We start from the raw sequence: 19672 nt of genomic DNA, 5'->3' as shown, positions 1-19672 counted from the left end.
TCACTTAACCTATCCAAATCCCTCTGCAGACTTCCAGTATCCTCTGCACTTTTTGCTTTACCATTCATCTTAGTGTCATCTGCAAACTTGGACACATTGCCCTTGGTCCCCAACTCCAAATCATCTATGTAAATTGTGAACAATTGTGGGCCCAACACTGATCCCTGAGGGACACGACTAGCTACTGATTGCCAACCAGAGAAACACCCATTAATCCCCACTCTTTGCTTTCTATTAATTAACCAATCCTCTATCCATGCTACTACTTTACCCTTAATGCCATGCATCTTTATCTTATGCAGCAACCTTTTGTGCGGCACCTTGTCAAAGGCTTTCTGGAAATCCAGATATACCACATCCATTGGCTCCCATTATCTACTGCACTGGTAATGTCCTCAAAAAAATTCCACCAAATTAGTTAGGCACGACCTGCCCTTTATGAACCCATGCTGTATCTGCCCAATGGGACAAATTCTATCCAGATGCCTCGCTATTTCTTCCTTGATGATGGATTCCAGTATCTTCCCTACTACTGAAGTTAAGCTCACTGGCCTATAATTACCCGCTCTCTGCCTACCTCCTTTTTTAAACAGTGGTGTCACGTTTGCAGATGATCTGTGGGAGGGGGTTGTACCTGCACTGTAAATTCTATGATAATTGCTCACTGAAGCTTGATTCAAAGCCACAGCAGCAGGGTTGAAAAAAATGACTTGTATTTTGTGTTTTACACTTTTGGGTTTAAGGAGAATGTTTGGCGGAGGGGAGTGCACATCCTACTTCGTAAGTGAGCTTGTGCTTTTCCCAACGATATGGGGGAGAAATGTTTGGCCGTGTGCCATGAACTGGTTACCATGCTATGGTGACAATGAACAAGTAAGAAATCTCGCTGAAGGAAATGGAGGCAGTGACTATCCTCTGGAGAGTCTTCTTCATAAGAGCATGAAATGCCATTTTGACCTTTGTTCTGACCTTTCACCTCAAAAACTTTCACCCCGATGATATCAAATTGAAGGTTTCTCTAAATGTCATAATAAAACTCAAAACTTCATAGTGTCCTGCAATTTAATTGATAGTATTTGAATTAACGATCAAAGATAATTTCAGTGTCTTGTTCCACAGATGCAAACAGCTGCTTAATTAATTTATTAAGACACGGTGTCTGAGCATTAAGTACTGCGTATGCGCCACATCATTTAAACCTCAGGCTGCCAGTTTTACTGTGTTGTGTACATAGAATTATACAATTTACAGAGCAGAAGGAGGCCATTCAGCCCATTGAGTCTGCACCGGCTCTTGGAAAGAGCAGGCACAGAGGTAAACACTGCTTCTTTACAGTTACAGCATGGTAGCACAAGTGGCTAGCACTTGTGGCTTCACAGCACCTGGGTCCCAGGTTCGATTCCCTGCTGGGTCACTGTCTGTGAGGAGTCTGCACATGCTCCCCGTGTCTGTGTGGGTTTCCTCCCACAGTCCAAAGGTGTGCAGGTTAGCTGGATTGGCCATGCTAAATTGCCCTTAGTGTTCAAAAAGGTTAGGAGCGGTTATTGGGCTTCGGGGGGGGGGGGGGGGGGGGGGGGGGGGGGGGGGAGAGAAGGGAGGACGTAAGTGGGTCGGTGCAGACTCAATGGGCCGAATGGCCACCTTCTGCACTGTATGTTCTACGTTCTCTGCATGTTCCAGGGACCCGAGTCCGATTCCAGCCTCGGGTGATTGTGTGGAGTTTGCCCTTTCTCCCCCGTGTCTGCGTGGGTTTCCTCCGGGTGCTCCGATTTCCTCCCACAGTCTAAAGATGTGCAGGTTAGGTGGATTGGCCATGCTAAATTGCCCCTTAGTGTCCAGGGATGTGCAGGTTATGTTACGGGAATACGGGTCAGTGGGCATGGTTAGAATGTTCATTTGATGGGTCAGTGCAGACTCGATGGGCTGAATGGCCTCCTTCTGCACTGTAGGGATTCTAAGAATAATTCCTCTTTCCACTTTGGTAACACCATCCTGACTCCAATCGTGCCTCAGCTCATCAGGTGCTGAAACTGTCAGCCAGGCTTTTGCGGCTCCTAGATTTTGACTATTCCAATATGCTCCTGACTATCTCCCATCTTTCACCCACTGTACACTCGAGGGCATCCTAAACTCCTCTGTCTGTCTCCAAACTTAGGACAGGTTCCTTCTATTTTGTGCTTTCTGATCAACACTGGCTTCTGGTTAAGACATGTCTTTTTGTTCTAATCTTTGTTTTTAAATTTCTCCGTAACCTGGCTCCTCCCTATCTCTGTAACCTCCTCCAGCAATTAAGCCCTCCAAGATATCTGTGCTTCTCCAATTCTGACCCCCTGCGTCTCCCCACCTTTAAATCACTCCACCATTGGTGGCTATGCCTACAGCTGTAAAGGCCCTTGTAATAAGGCAGTAGTCCCCTTACCAGAATCCCTTTTATTAACAAAACCAACAGCAGTGCAACCAGGTGCATTCAGCTTGCTGTCTACACTGGGAGTGCAGAGGATCTGACACTCCCTGTTATATGCAAAGAAGAGGTTCCCTGATTGGCCCACTAATCAGGGAACTCGTATTCCAATTGGCCAATCACAAAGGCCTAGTCTAAGTCATTACAGCCCTAAACTCTGGAATTCACTCGCCAAACCTCTGCCAATCTGCCTCTCTTTCCTCCTTGAAGACACTCCTTAAAACTGATACCCCTTTGACCGAGCTTGTGGCCATCGCCCTATGTCTGTTTATCTGGTTTGGTGTCAAACCTTGTTTCATGATGGTCTGTGAACTGTTGTGGGACGCGTTACAACATGAAAGTTGCCTGTATAAATGCACAAGGCAGGTTGTCCGAAAGCACTTGATGAAGTACATCTTGGAAGTGTAGTAACTGTTCAAATGTAGGAAAAACAACAGCCAATTTGTGAATGGCAAGTTCGCAGGAAGCCTCGTCATTAAATTTTGATTTCCTCTCACTTAAATATTATTTCTGACTATATCTTGGTGGCTATGCTGTTAAGCCTTTGGACCCTGACACAACTCGTGCCCCAGTTTTTTTTAATAAATTTAGTAGACCCAATTCATTTTTTCCAATTAAGGGGCAATTTAGTGTGGCCAATCCACCTACCCTGCACATCTTTGGGTTGTGGGGGCGAAACCCACGCAATCACGGGGAGAATGTGCAAACTCCACACGGACAGTGACCCAGAGCCGGGATCGAACCGGAGACCTCGGCGCCGTGAGACTACAGGGCTAACCCACTGAACCACCGTGCTGCCTGCGTAGCATAAGCTGCTTCCTTGATGTTCACTCTGACAAAGGAAGGTTCAGACGTGGAGATAACTTCAACACGTTCATTAAACTATTTACAATTCTCCTACTCGGATTCGCCTCGATTGTTAATTCTTCTACAGCTACTCAGACTGACAAACCAGTCTGCTACAATCCACATGGTGGGTGTGATGTTCAATCAGCCCTGTGTCTGTACTCACTGAGTGTCTCCACTGGAAAGAGGAAGATCATGTGTGCTGTGTCCTTTATATATGGGTTGGTGTAATGCCCCCCTGTGGTAGTGTCACCTCTGTGTGTCATGAATGCCCATTGGTCGTGTCCTATCTTACTGACCTATTGGTTGAGTGTCTGTGTGTCATGTCTCTGGTGCTCCCTCTAGTGTCCAGCTAGTTTATGTGTACTTACATTAACCCCTTGTGTGTCTAGTGATGCATATCACCACACTGCCCACTCCCAGTTTTGACTGGCATTGGTACACGAGCTTCCCCTGGTAATAAATTTCCTTCTCTCCGTCAGTGCACCGAGGGAATGAAAGGAATCCTGGTTATGGTGTATAGGTTTCTCTCTGAAATTTGAATATTCCTCTCAGTAGGTCGGATCAGCAGTGAGACTGATCATATCTGGTGAGATGCTCAGGGCTTTGAACCTCCCTGGCCAAGGACCGATTGAAACCAGGGTGCAGAAGTTCTTGGAAAGAAGACAGGGACCGGGATTCTCCAATCCCGTGGCCAAGTTCTGACGCCGGCGTGAAAAGCGGCGTGAACCACTCCGGCGTCAACGGTCCTCAATTGTCCGGTATGCTCCCCTTCCTAGGAGGCTAAGTCGGTGCCTGTGTGGCACGGCCGGTGCGAGTTCACGCATGTATGCTACAGTCTGCGCGAGTTCGCACATGCGCGCCAGGCCCGGCGTGATTCCACACATGCGCGTGGGTTCCCGTCTCCGTGCCAGGCAGTATGGCAGAGCCCTACAGGGGCCCGGCGCGGAGGAACATAGACCCTCACGGAACCAGTCCGCCAGCCGATCGGTAGTCCCCGATCACAGGCCAGGCCACCGTGGAGGCTCCCCCCGGGGTCGGATCCCCCTGCACCCCCTCCCCTCCAGGACGGCCCCCACAGACACACCTTCCAGGTCCCGCCGTGTGGGACCCGAGTAACCCACACCGGCAGAACTCGGCCGAACTCTGCGGCCATTCAGCCCGTCGAGGCCCAGAGCGGGTGGGGGGGGGCCGATTCCAATGGCCCCCGACCGCTGCGGCGGCGATCCTGCGGGCGCCCGAAATTCGGTGCCGGAGAATCAGCAAGCCGGCGTCAGGGCGGAGTGGCGCGATTCACGCGCCCCCCCCCCCAAAAGAGATTCTCGCGCCCCGGCACGGGGTCGGAGAATCCCGGCCAGGGTTTTTATTTTGTTAAGGTAGAGTAGGAAAAACCCCAGTCGAAATAACGAGGTGTCAAAGTTGAACATCAGGTTCCTTGTCTGGTTTTCTTTGGCTCGGTTTACACGATGGGAAGAAAAATGGTGAACAAAATCATACTGTGAAGAAATATCACCGAATTGTAGAATCCTCGGGTGCCATAGGCTTCTCTATCCCATTATGCCTCAGCTCGTTCATTACAAGAGTTTTCAGATATAGTCCCATGTGTCAGCTCTTTCATGTGTATCAAATTAATTCCATTCAGGTGAGATTTGGCTGAAGTTGATCCTTAATTCTTCTGCTGCTAAGTGAGTTTGCAGAAGTACCATTTGTAATCTGAGTGACCATTCATTTCCTAACTGCGTAAGTTTCCAGCGCTCGCACTTATCTCTTCTGTCAACATGGTATCTGCAGTTAAACAGTGGAGTCTAGTTACAACACCAATCTGTTCATTCCTGATATGAAAAGAAGAGACGTACATCAAGAGAATGTTTAAAGTTCAACTTTATCTTTTTTTTAAAAAAAAGTTCAACTTTATCTTTTTTAAAATAAATTTAGAGCACCCAATTAATTTTTCCAGTTAATGGGCAATTTAGCGTGGCCAATCCACCTAGCTTGCACATTTTTGGGTTGTGGGGGCGAAACCCACGCAAACACGGGGAGAATGTGCAAACTCCACACTGACAATGACCCAGAGCCGGGATCGAACCTGGGACCTCGGTGCCGTGAAGCCGCAGTGCTAACCACTAGGCCACCGTGCTGCCCTTCAACTTTATCGTTTAGTTAACAGTTATCCTGTTCTAAATTTAGGCTGTGGAATTCTGTGCGTCTCATTTCGTATCAGACCTCTGGAACCTCTGGGGGAATTGGCTGAGGTCTGGTTCCATTAAAAGGGCCCTCACAGTCTGGTAGAGGACAGATCTCCTTTTCTTACTATCTAATGAGACCATAAGGCCATAAGACATAGGAGCAGAATTAGGCCACTCAGCCCATCGAGTCTGCCCTGCCATTCTATCATGGCTGATATTTTTCTCTTCCCCATTCTCCTGCCTTATCCCCATAACCCCTGATCGCCTTATTAATCAAGAACCTATCTACCTCGGTCTTCAAGCCACTCAGTGATTTGGCCTCTGCAGCCTTCTGTGGCAAAGAGTTCCCCAGATTCACCACCCTCTGGCTGAAGAAATTCCTCCTCATCTCTGTTTTAAAGGATCGTCCCTTTAGTCTGAGATTGTGTCCACTGCTTCTAGTTTTCCCTACAAGTGGAAACATCCTCTCCACATCCACTCCATCCAGGCCACGCAGTATCCTGTAAGTTTCAATAAGAGATGATTTTCCGCCCCTCAAAGGCAAATGACAGTCAGGGGAGGAAGTCAGGTATCAGAGGGATTTGAATTTACAGACGTCTGCCCAGGCCCAACTTGGCAGAAATTAGGCTGAGAGGGTGGGAGGGTTCGTTGCTGCTAAAATGGAGCAGAGAATTTGGCTGTTTATTTCCCGCCCAATTTTAAACTGCAGGCAACAAGGAAATTCCCATGAACACCACTCGGGATCTATTTGCCCCTTTAACGTGAAGCCTGGGTCGGGCAGAAGTAGTGTTTTTTTTTCATCCATGATTCCCTGGTTGCCACAAGCAAACTTTGGGGGTGGGATTCTGCGCGAATCGGCAGGGCGGACAATTCCGGCGCGAAAGAGTGGCGTCAACCACTCAGGAGTCGAGCCGCCCCTAAGGTGCGGAATCCTCAAGAGTGTTTTGTTCCGCGCCGGCTGGCGGGGAAGGGGCTTGGCGGCACGCCAACTGGTGCCGAAGGGCCTCCGCCGGCCAGCGCATGCGCGGAAGGGCCAGCGTTTGCTGGCGTCATCCCAGCGCATGTGCAGGGGGTTCATCTCCACGTCGGCCATCGCGGAGAACCACAGCGGCCGGCGTGGAAGAATATAGAGTGCCCCCACGGCACAGGCCCGCCCGTGGATCAGTGGACCCTGATCGCGGGCCAGGCCACCTTGGGGGCACCTCCGGCGCCAGACCCCCCCCCCCCCCGTGACGCCAGAGGCCGCCCGCAAAGCCATGTCCTGAAAACGGGCGGCCACTTGGCCCATTGCAGGCCGGAGAATCGCCGGGGGGGGGGGGGGGGGGCGCGGCTAGCGGCCGCTGACCGTCATGGCGCGTTTCCCGCCCCCACCAAATGCCCAGTGCCAAAGCATTCGGCAGCCGTTGGGGGCGGGATTCATGCCGCACCCCCCCCCCCCCCCCCCCCCCCCCCCACTCCGGCCGATTCTCCGACCCGGCAGCGGGTCAGAGAATCCTGCCCTGGGTCTTCCTCGTCAACCTTGCCCCTCTCGCCACTTGCAATACATGATCAGCAGGGACCCTCCCCTGGGTCCTCAGCTATCTCCTCCAGCTGTCCCAAATTGTGCTCACACCCACTGTCCAGGCACAGCGACCCCCGAGAAGTCTGACCCGGACTCTGATCCTGAATGTGGAAATGACCGAGCAGATAGAGCTCTGGTTTACTACCTCACTTCAAAGATGACATCATCAACAGTGCAGCTCTCCCTCAATATAGCACTGAAAAGTCCCATCCTGAAATGGGCAAAGTTTGGGTGGTAGATCTTTGTCCACAGACATTTTGTTGATTGCAATGGGACGGATGTCAGACTGATTCTATCATCAATGCACAACCCCCTCCTCGAGATTAAAGCAGTCAGTGAAAACAAAAATCACTTGAAATTTAACTAGACGCAGTTCCATTGAGGTAACCTTGGGCACTGAGCTCCACTTTAATCTGGAAACTCCAATTTCCAATCCCACCCATCATCCAGGCAGTCATCCTGGCTCAGTCTGGGAATGTTCTCGGAGCAAAATCCTCACCAAGCCTAGGAATGTAGGCTTGGTGCTAGCCTATGCCCTTGCATACCAATCCTCGCCCAAGTTCAAATCAAGGCCAGGGCTTCCGTACACGAGAAGAACTAGCTCCTGTAACTTGGTGTTATTGGTCAGTATGCTAAGTGCATGGAAGACTGCTGGCCTCTTGAAGCAGAAATGTAGTTGGAGGTTGTGACTCAGTTGGTAGCACTCTCATCTCTGAATCAGACATTTGGGGGGTTTGATTCCCACTTTTGTAAGACTCGAGCACAGAATCTATACTGACACTCCAGCTCTCAGGGTGGGCTGCATTATCAGCAGTGATGTCTTTCACAATGGGGCATTAAACTGAGGCCCAACCTGCCCTCTGAAAGATCCCACTATTTCAAAAGGAGAGGAGCTGGATTCTCCGTCCCGCCGTACCCGTTTTCTGGTGCGGTGCTCCCCCGCTGGGAGCGGGATTCTCCGTCCCACCAGCCGGCCAGTGGGTACCCCCACGCCGTCAGGAAATCCAGGGGCGTGTGTGCGCTGCCAGCGAAACGGAGGTATCCTCAGTGTCGTGGCCAATATTTACACTTCAATCAACTAAGAAACAGATGATCTGGTCAATTATCAGACTGATGTTTGTGGGATCTTACTGTGTGCAAACCAGCTGCTAACCTACATTGCAACAGTGACCAAAGTTCTTAATTGACTATAAAATGCTTTGGGACATCCTGTCACTGGGAAAAGTGGCATATATATGCAAATTTGCTCTATTTTTAATGTGGGAGCCTTTAACAAGCCGAATGTGGAAATGGAAGTTGTTCCCATCATGAAGGTCAATTCACAACACCGATTTAACATTGGACTTCAAAGTTGAAACCCAAAAGACGATCAGAACCGGAATCATTTTCTGGAACATTACTGGCAAAATGAAACGGAACCATTCAAGAAGCAGTTAGGCCATGTTGGGTTGGATCATTAACTTTCTGTGGAACAAGAAACAAGATGGGCCAAATGGCCTCTCTCGTCTTTCCTTTAGTTAGGGCCCGAGGCATCTGCATTACTGGGGGAAATTCCAGCCCCCACCCTCAATATTGGTGGGATGTCCAGCTGGTGGAGTGTGCAGTCTGATGATAGCACCGATAGGAAAAGGCCGAGTCCAAGTTGAGGGCCAGTATAAAATCATAGAATTTACAGTGTAGAAGGAGGCCATTCGGCCCATCGGGTCTGCACAGGTCCCTGGAAAGAGCACCCTGCTTAAGCCCAGGCCTCCACCCTATCCCAGTTACCCCACCTAATCTTTTGGAGACTAAGGGGCAAGAATGGCCAATGCACCCAACCTACACACCTTTGGACTGTGGGTGGAAACAGGAGCACTCGGAGAAAACCCCCGCAGGAAGTGCAACTCCATCAGTAATCATGAGCCTCGGGCTGGTGGACTGAGGGTGGAAAACAACGTGGGCCAGAGGCTTGGAAATCTCCCTCAGTGGAGTAAACCAGTCCAGAGAGATAGATTAAAACTCCAGGCCAGTTTGAACTGCCTATTCTGATGCAGAATATTTGCATTCACAAAGGAGTTAGTTCTGATTTGAGCATTTAAAAATGCTTACAAAATAACACCTACTTAAGAAATAAACACAAGAAACCCCAACTCTGTGTGGGTTGCACAGCTAACTTAAGAAAGTGGGATTCCCAACCTACCATTATTAAATAATATTTTTGGTGAATCAGAATTTAGTCGTGAACAAAAGAAGCTAATTAGTCTGGTGAATCTTGTGTCACCTCTGCACAATGTTTCCTTTTTCAAATACCTATTCACGTCTCTTGTTAAAAAGGTTATTCTGGGCTCAGTTTCCTCCACTGTTTCTGGTGGGGCATTCAACGTTCTGACCACCTTCCGCATGAAATAATCCTTTTCATCTTTGCTTTCAGGTGTTAAGTGGCTGTTGTCAGGGCCCAAGATGGTTGGCAGCTGCCAAGGTTCACGGGCCGCACCGTCCTTTGTGACGTGCATCAGCTGGACAGCGAATGGAACTGTCAGGTGGCTGTAGGGCACATTTCCTGGAGCTGATTGAATGGCTCGGTCAATGGCGGGATCTGGGAAGTGCTGCGCATCAGCAAGAAAAAATGTCCAACACCATTCTTCTTTGTCTTCTTGAATTCCATGCACAGTGACAGATTCAACCAACAGCACTGTGGTGTTCTTTGTGATTCTGTTATCGGGATGGATGTTCACAATGACCACATAAGCCAAGTTCATTAACAAAGCTAACTTCTATTTACACTACTTAAATGCTCCTATAGTAAACAATAATTATAGTAATCTACGCTCTACTAACACTAGTCTCTACACTTTAACTCTCACCTGTACTGTATCCTCACCAGATCTCTCCTGTGCACTCTACTCCAGCCTTCCCTCTCCCAGAAGCCTGAGAGTCAGTGCTTTATATATTACTACATCGAGCTCCATCTAGTGGTTAATTGTAATATGACATTAACTCTTTGTACACTAAACATTTCTATAATATCACAAGCACTACGACCTCCGGCATGGGTTGGGCGAGCAGGGAAGTCCCAAATCCACTCTAGCGTGAATGGGGATAGAATCTTGTGCTGTTGACATCAATCCAATCCACACCGGTCATCCAGCCAACTGAGCCCAACTGCCCCCCCGCCTCCCCCCCCGCCGCCACCACCACCACGACTCTAAACTACTTTGGGAATATACAACTTTAAATGCATGTTGTAGTCTGGAGCTATGGATAGTGATGGTAGGGGCTCCAATTCCTGGCCATCATATGGCTGACCAGGAATCTCTCCCACTCTTACTGCCTGCCTTTGACATGTTTTAGAAGGATTTAAATTGATAGTCTACCTGCTTGATTGGGCTATAAACACACCTTCCTTGGCTATCATGTACTATCAAGGGTGGTATCATGACCGAGGCAGGCTTGGAGGGGCTGTTCCTGTGCTGTATTGTTCTTTGTTATACGACCTCCTGGCCTAGGGGAAAGAGTCGCTACCCACTGCACCACAAGACCTCCAAAACATTATAAGGGCTTTCAAATAATAAATGGCTTATTTTCTTGCTTCGTGCTGGGATGAAGGCGAGAGTGATACCCAGAAATAGTGGCATAAAGACAATGAAAGGATACAATGGGACAATCCTGAGGCACAAAGGACATTGGGAAATGAGAACAGGTAGCTGAGACAAGAGGAGACCAAGACATCAGTTCAATGGCAATGAGAGCTGGTCACCGCAGGAGGAAAATTCACTTCAAACTATTCTCATGAACCTTCAACTTCAAACAAAACCCACCAGTATGATGATTAGGGAGCCCTCAATTAAGAAAGGAACAGTCTCTCTTGCCTTGGAGATCAAGTACGGGAAGTAAAATCAATGAATAAAAAAGGAAACAAAAATATAAGATGGATAAAAGTGAGACACAAGCGTGACTGTGCCAGAAAAAATAAGATGGAAAATGGTTATAGAAACTAAACATTGCACGACAGGAAGTGCAAGCAATTGGAGACTATTCTTTATCTAAACAGATGAGAATATGTGATTCAAAATGGCATTTTTGGATCCAGTTCAATAGAGTTCTGTAGCATAAACTTTATTACTTTCATTGACGGTCATTAATTCTAGTTGTCACCAGTGTATTTAGTTTGATGTTCACCGTACGCCGTCACCCAAAGCTCTGATGTCTCTATCCTAACTTGCAAAGTGGGAGGGTGGTTAGCACTGCTGCCCCACAGTGCCAGGGAGCCGGGTATCATTCCGGGTGACTGTGTGGAGTTTCTCCCAGGATCTGCCGGCCCTGCCTCACCCCGATTCAGGCGGGACACAGCCAGTAGATCGCGGCCCTGGATTTAACCATGGCGTGATCTACCGCCGAGGAGGCAGTCCACCCGGGTGCCAGCCTCGATCATATCCTTCCCTCTGCCAAATTTTGGCTCAATCTCCAAGCCTATCTATATCCATCTGTAAAAAGGGACAGCCAGGGTTCCATGCTGGCATTTTGCCCACGCCAGGGGTCGTGGGGGTGGGTCGAAAAATCGGGACGCCATTTAAAAACAGCATCACAATCTTTTCCTGCGGTACAAATGTCGGGAACAACCCCGCTAACCCGCTCAGAGCATACTCTTTTTTTGGTTAGATCGTGCCTCGAGTCATTCCTTTATTCCTTGGGGGAGTTTCTCCGTGGTCCAGCCCTCACTCAGAAATGTTTTCAGCAATGTTGAACTGAACTCGCCAGAGATCGAGCCGCGATGAACTAGAGGGTCCCCACCATCCGAGGACAATATGCCATCCTCACACATATGGGCACTACCCCATAACCCCTCAAATGAGGGCATCCACTACGGGGTCATTGAGCGCTCCTCCCTTTTTCAGATGTACCATAACCCCTCCTTCACACCCGCACCCCCCCCCCCCCCCCGCTTTGAGGACCTTCACCATTCACCCCCACAACCTTTGATGACCTTTTCATCCCCTTCCATGGGCATGGCCGCCCTCAGGCCCCGACCCTCGGTAGTGCCACCCTGGCAGTGCACAGGTGGCAGAGGGAGAGCCAAGGTGCCACCCTGCCCTGCCCCAACTACCCAGAAGTCTCCACTGCCCTTGGGGACCCCCAGGTTCCATTACACCTGATCCATGTTTGTATGGACCAGTATGAAACTGCGCCTGGTCAAGGCCTCACTGGGGAAGCTGTTAGTTCCCGGGAGAGCAAAGAATCCGGGGCTTGCATACTAAAATGAGCTTAATAATTTTAATATGCTGATCTGGATCTCGTCCAGCACAGGCGAGATCCACATGGTGACATCTTGCCAAGTTTGGTTGAATCTTGCGAGACGGCCTCTCGTGCGATTTAACAGTCTCGCTGCAATGCCAAGTCGGGTGCAAGGGGGCCAGTAAATCGTGCCCGTTCTCTCACTGCAGATACTGCCAGACCGGCTGAGTGTTTCTAATTCTACTGTTTGACGTCTGAAAGCTGGCCTTCTGCTCCCATAAATATACAAAGATTAAGAGGTCATCTAATTGAAGCATTTAAGACGTTTTAAGGATTTGACAGGGTAGACGAGAGGGAAACTACTTCCTCCGATGACAGTCCAGAGCAAAGGAGTTTTAACTTAAAATATAGCTCGGACACTTCAGAGCTGAAATTAAAACAAACATGGTCACATAAAGGGTAGTGGAAATCATTCCCCCAAAAAAAGCTGTTGGGGCTGGAATTGAATTTATAAGTTATAGATTTTTGTTTGACAAGGTTATGAAACCAAGGTGGGCAGATCGCTTCAAGGTGTAGGTCACCATGATCTAATTTCATGGCAGGATCAGGCTTGAGGGGCTGAATGGTCTATTCTGTTCCTATATTCCTCCGACTGTTACGAATTTCATCATAACATTATAAACCATCATCACTCTCCAGTGTTCTCCCCTTTATATAAGTGCCCATTTAAAATCACTATCTTCTGCGTACATGATTAAAAGGCAGTCAGGAAACCCACTAGAATTTAAAGTAAACATTGCCTGAGCAGATAAGTGCATGTCTCTAATATAGCAACAAAGAATGTTTCAATGATACAGTACATGAATAAATCAGCTGTGAGGGTATAAACTCTGACTGGCAGAGTTCACGTCCAAACATGTTTGCGCTGTGCCACTGCATGTATTATTTTCATTGCAGTAACTGAAAGTAGTAGTTATGTTGGCAGGTTCTCAGTCACAAGCTGCCATGAAGATTCGGCTACAGAAGAAACCTCTGCAGTTCGTACTGCCAATGGCACTTGCCAATACTTGCCAGAACAATCCAGAAAGTTCACGGCAGGATTTCCGTGATTTCTTTATTAAAATATACAATAGGTTGTAGAAGAGCTAGCTAAAGAGGAGGGGAAACTTTGCCCACAGTGATACTCTTGGCTGCTAAAATTTATAATACTTTAGCTGTCAGACAATTGCAGACTCCGAGCAGTCCCTGAACTATATCGAAGGTATAACTGGTTGTAATCCAATGGTGTTAGACATAGACATCGAATTTACAGTGCAGAAAGAGGCCACTCAGCCCATCGAGTCCACACCAGCCCATGGGAAGATCACCCTACCTAAGCCCACATCTCCACTCTAACCCGTAACCCAGTAATCCCATCTAACCTTCTTGGACAAAGGGCAGTTTAGCATGGCCAATCCACCCAACTTGCACATTTTTGGACTGTGGGAGGAAACCGGAGCCTTGCGAGCCATGCCACCCGAACTTTGCAACCCACGCTGCCTGAACTTCGTGACCCACGATTTTTGCTTACCTTTAATGTGACAGTAAGCCAGCTTGGTCCTAGAATCATAGAATTTACAGTGCAGGAGGAGGCCATTCAGCCCATTGAGTGTGAACCAGCCCTTGGAAAAGGCACCCTACTCAAGCCCCACACCTTCACCCTATTCCCACAACCCAGCAACCCCACCTAATCAAAGGACAATTTAGCATAGCCAATCCACCTAACCTGCACATCTTTGGACTGTGGGAGGAAACCGGAGCACCGGGAGGAAACCCACACGGGGAGAACGTGCAGACTCCGCACAGACAGTGACCCAAGTCGGGAATTGAACCCGAGACCCTGGAGCTGTGAAGCAACTGTGCTAACCACTATGCTACCGTACCGCCTGTACAATCTCACTTGAGTTGTTATTCAATGTTACATTTCTGATCATGATTTCAGCTTCAGATGATTTAAGATTTCACTGTACCCATTGAAAAAAATCATGAGGTTTGTTCTCGAACTCGCCATGCTTAGCCTTAAAATACCTTTGAAGTTTTGAGAGTTCTTTCATTTGCCAGTATTTCCCTGCATACAACACACATGAACTTTGCATCCTGATTTGCAGTGGCACAATTGTTCACCAGAGGCCCTGGAGTCCACACCAGCACTGCTGGTAGCTACAAAATGGAGGAATCTCTCTCGCGCCCAGAGCACGTGGCATTAGTCTACAGGGTGCGTGTACGGGGTGCGTGGCCTGCTCTCTGCCATCGCTTCTGGAGAGAAGACTCCATCGATTTTTTAAAAATAATCTGCTCCTGGGTCAGCACGCTGACGTCAGGAGGAGGGGGGCCTTCCTTGCTGAGCTCCAGGCCTGTGCGCTGCTTCAGGAGGGAGTACGCATGCGCGGAACGGCCAGCATTCTGAAAGCCAGTCGCAGCCGGCATTTTTAAAAGCCAGTCGAGGCCATTGGGCACTTTGTCCCCGCGATCGGGAATGCCGCGTCTGATATCCCCGCCACCCTTCCAACACTCACCAATGACGCATCCGTGGTTCGCCATCCTGAAATACAGTCTACTTGGCTGCATTCTGCCCAATTACAGAATGGATTACTATGCAAGTAATGCCAGACACTATTAATGTCTTGTCAATTGTAGTATTATGGTTTGTTAATATCATGCTAATTATTGTTAAGATTTGTTAATGCTTTGTCAATTGCTTTGTTAAATTTTGTTATTGTCAATGACACTGTTAAGTTTAAGAGAAACAGGTGATGGGTAATAATGGTGTATTGCTAAAAAAAAATAGATTTTTTTATTGAAGTTTTGGTCTTGCACTGATCAGGGCATTTGCAACAATATGATCAAAGGGAAATCAGAAAATTTATACTGTATGAGAAGAGAGTGCTAGACTTTTGCCCAGCGGGGCAACGTGTTTCTACCCTGGCTGACATTCTGGCTTCAGGTCCCTGAGGATTGCATTAGAGCTGATGCCTAGGTTGCCACTTGCAAAGCAAAAAATCCTTGTTTTCCAGAATGAGTAGTGTGTTAGCCAATGAGTTGTAGGCAGGGCAGAATTTTAACAGGGCTTGCAACATACAGAGTCTATTTTATTGCAGAAAACAGAGTCTATTTGTTCAGCAAACAATAAACAGAGTCTATTTAAACAGTGCACTACAGCGAACGGTCTATTTAATCAGAAAGCAGAGTCTATTTGAACATAACTTCTATGAGCTACAGCAAGTAGAACTCATGAACAAAACAATAGCAATGTTTCCTGATAAGAGCAGGATTATTTTTCCAGAAAAATGCAGGGTGTGGAGGATAGTTACAAAATATGTGCATAAAACAAATCCCAGTCACTTACAGCAGAGTGGGCTCCAAGCCTGACTAATAACCCAACCATTTACATTCTGGCTGGAATTTGTGTTGCCGCTATAGACAGCTTTTGTTTTGGTCAATGAAGACAATTCTCTTTAGTCCGATTCAAGATTGTACGGTAACATGATCTTAAAAAAATTCCTTTAGAATCTCCACCATCGCCAACAGATGACTGAATATTGAGACATTTCACGCTGAAAGGTAGGAATGCAGGAATGTACCCCCAGACATTGTGTCCTTCTATTCATCCCTTTTACATATGTCGATCCAGACAAGTGGTATAATCATTCTGCTACAGTGATGGTATTATTCAATCCAGGACTAATAATCCTCTCCTGGCTTAAAATTGACAGAGGTAGGACTTAACATTTAGACTGAACTATCTCTAATGGGCAGTTTCCTATCCACATTTTTCATGTTCATAGGGAGTCAAACATCACAACCCCACAGGGGTGACTTTCGTGACCCACTGCTCCCAGCAAGGAGCAGCTCCTGGCAGACATGACTTTGGTAAATGCATATGACCGAAGCTTGACTGATCACTGATTTTAACCTGTATTTTTGACATGTACTTTTAATTATGGTAATGGCCTCTGTGTCCATATATAAAGAACAAAGAACAGTACAGCACAGGAACAGGCACTTCGGCCCTCCAAGCCTGCACTGATCACATGTCCTAACTAGACCAACCGCCTGTATCCTTCTATACCCCATCTGTTCATGTGCCTATCCAGATGAGTCTTAACGGTCACTAACGTATCTACCTTAACCACTTCACTTGGCAGTGCAATCCAGGCCACCACCACCCTCTGTGTAAAAAACATCCGCTGCACATCTCCAATGAACCTTTCCCCCCTCAGTTTGAACTTGTGCACCCTTGTAATTGTCATTTCCGCCCTGGAAAAAAGCATCCAACTGTCACCCTATCTATACCCCTAATAATTTTATAAACCTCTATCAGGTCACCCCTCAGCCTCCGTCTCTCGAGGGAGAACAATCCCATTTTATTCAACCTCTCCTTAAAGCTAATACCCTCCGTACCAGGCAACATCCTGGTAAACCTTTTCTGTTCTCTCTCCAAAGCCTCCACATCCTTCTGGTACTGTGGTGACCAGAATTGGACACAGTATTCCAAATGTGGCCTAACCAACCTTCTTTATAACTGTAACAGAATTTGTCAGCTTTTATACTCGATACCCCGTCCTATGTAGGCAAGCATGCCATATGCTTTCTTTACCATCATTTCCACCTGTGCTGCCACTTTTAAGGATCTGTGGACCTGCATGCCCAGATCTCTCGGTGTCTCTATGCTCCTGATGGTTCTGCCATTTATTTTATCGACCAAAATGCATCACCTCACATTTGTCCAGGTTAAATTCCATCTGCCATTTCTCCGCCCAATTTTGCAGTCTATATATATCCTGCTGTATTCTCTGACAATCTTCATCACTATCCGCAACTCCTGCAATCTTAGTATCATACGCAAAACTTGCTAATCAGACCTGCTACGTTTTCTTCCAAGTCATTTATATCTATTACAAGCAGCAGAGGCCCCAGTACTGATCCCTGTGAAATACCACTAGTTACAGACTTCCATTCGGAAAAACACCCTTCCTCTGCTACCCTCTGTCTTCTATGGCCAAGCTGGTTCTGAATCCATCCAGCTAGTTCACCCCTGACCCAGTGTGATTTAACCTTTTGCACCAGCCTGCTGTGAGGAACCTTGGCAAATGCTTCACTAAAGTCCATGTAGACAACATCCATAGCCTTTAGCTCGTCAAACATTTTTGTCACCTCCTCAAAAAACTCAATTAAATTAGTGAGACATGACCTCCCTCGTACAAAACCATGCTGTCTGATGCTAATTTGACCATTCACTTCCAAATGTGCATGGATCCTATCTCTGAGATATCCTGTGCTGTTGCTTCAAACATAAGCATGCAGTTGGTTCTGTTGTATCATGGAACCAATTTGTCTTGACTCAGTGGTACATGCAATGGAATCCACAGGATGTTTCTATTTGAATTGAATGGCGGTGGCTGCTCCCTCAGATATGTGTCAAACATAATGGGGATGAAGCCAGGCTGCAGAGATCATCTGACCACTACGCACTCAGCATCAACAACGTATGCTTCTATTGTGTACTTAACGTAACAAATACCCCAAGGTGCTTCATAGGATTATTTTAAAACAAAACGTGACACACATGAGATATGAGGCCAAATGACTAAATGTTTGGCTGAAAGGTGGATTTTCAAACATTGTATCAAAGAGGAATTGCAAGGGAGAGCGAGGCAGGGAGGTTTGGGGAGGAATTCCGGAGCTTGGGTCCAGACAATTGACCCTGCGCAGTTTTCCTCGTCTTCCACTTTGAACTCAGACACAGGGCTGAACTGACCGATTCCCTAGCTGCTTGTTTCTCGGCAACGCACCGTTCTATACTCCCGCATCTTGTCGCTGGGATTTCCCATTGTCATCACCCCCACGCAGCCAGGAAGCCCAGGGGACAGGAGTGCACTTGCTGGCAGGAAAATTGAATCGCAACATCCGGAGAAATCTGTGGACAGTTGAATTGCAGCTCCAACTGGGTTGCTTATTGTAGGTAATTAAGTGCAGCAAAAAGGGTTGTGAGTAGAGGTCACTGAAACACAGGGAAAAATCTGGATAAAAATTCTAAATATCTGAGGAATATTTATTTTTATAAATTTAGAGTACCCAAGTCATTTTTTCCAATTAAGGGGCAATTTAGTGTGGCTAATACACCTACGCTGCACATCTTTGGGTTGTGGGGGTGAAGCCCACGCAGACATGGAGAGAATGTGCAAACTCCACACGGACAGTGACCCAGAGCCGGGATCGAACCTGAGACCTTGGCACCGTGAGGCAGCTAACCCACTGCGCCACCGTGCTGCCCATATCTGATGAATATGATGGAGCCCAAGGAACCACAGCTATGTGATGAATTTATTTTAGAAACAGGCAGGTGTATAATTTATGATATAATTAATTTTAATGTTTAATTAATTAATCAGATCTAGGGAGATAACATTAAAACTAACTAATTAGAGGATACTATCATTAAAGGGTTCTGAATTCTCATTAAATTATAAGCTAATATTTGCATGAATTTACAAATGACTAAAATAAAATTTAAAACAAAGGAATTGGTAAGTAAAAATAAGGGAGCGGAGCGAACTAAAAAAGTGCAGGAAAACTAACTAATTAGAGGATACTAACATTAAAGGGTTCTGAATTTGCATTAAATTATAAACTAATATTTGCTTGAATTTACAAATAACTGGAAAATAAAATTTAAAACAAAGGAATTGGTAAGTAACAATAAGGGAGCGGAGCGGACTAAAAGTGCAGGAACTGGATCAGTTTGAAAAGGAGACGCTAATTTTAATATATTTTGATCAAATAGTCAAATAAGTGTAACAAGGTTATATATGGACGGCGAGTATCGGTGGGTTTCCTCTACTGGGGCATGTGGAAATGTGGAGAGTTTTGCAATTGGAGAGTTTTGCAATCCCAAACAGTTATATTTGCAATAAATCTCTGCGCCTTGAGAAACTTCAGCTCTGAGCTGTTGAGCTGGGGAGCTGGTACTAACGTGGTGGGGCACCAGGGAACAGGAGAGTTACCTGGACACTTGGATCTGGGACGCATTTTCATTACGTTACATAGTGATACAGTCTCGTTGACGATCAGGGCAGGGTGTCCAACACCCAGCAAAAATGTTCACAGGGCACCTCAGCATGAGGGTGAACTTGAAACAGTAGTGTGGAAGGGGGTGGGGGAGAGGGGGGGCAGGGGATGATGCTTGAATTCTTTACAAGTGGTCAGAGTTTGAGGGGGCGAGGATCAAAATTAAAACACAGACCTACACGCATAATAATACATGAGCCACATGTAAATTGGCAATGGGACGATCGGATTCGAAGGTTATAAACCCCCCGTTGCTGGTGGTTTGAAATAAAACAGAGAGGACCGGAAAACCTCTGGAGG

At 47.1% G+C, this 19672-nt stretch overlaps 1 protein-coding gene and 1 long non-coding RNA gene across 2 annotated transcripts in view; one reads left to right on the top strand and one right to left on the bottom strand.

Moving 5' to 3' along the window:
- The window catches only part of zgc:66433 (uncharacterized protein LOC321250 homolog), a 183733-nt gene that overhangs the window by 159563 nt on the left and 4498 nt on the right, over window positions 1-19672 (bottom strand). The window lies entirely within an intron of this gene.
- Window positions 1-19672, top strand: part of LOC119952090 — a 54220-nt gene that overhangs the window by 31524 nt on the left and 3024 nt on the right. The window lies entirely within an intron of this gene.

Source organism: Scyliorhinus canicula, chromosome 17 (genome assembly GCF_902713615.1).
Source record: "Scyliorhinus canicula chromosome 17, sScyCan1.1, whole genome shotgun sequence".
Classification (NCBI taxonomy): Eukaryota; Metazoa; Chordata; class Chondrichthyes; order Carcharhiniformes; family Scyliorhinidae; genus Scyliorhinus; species Scyliorhinus canicula.
This window is presented reverse-complemented; position numbering and strand designations above follow the sequence as displayed.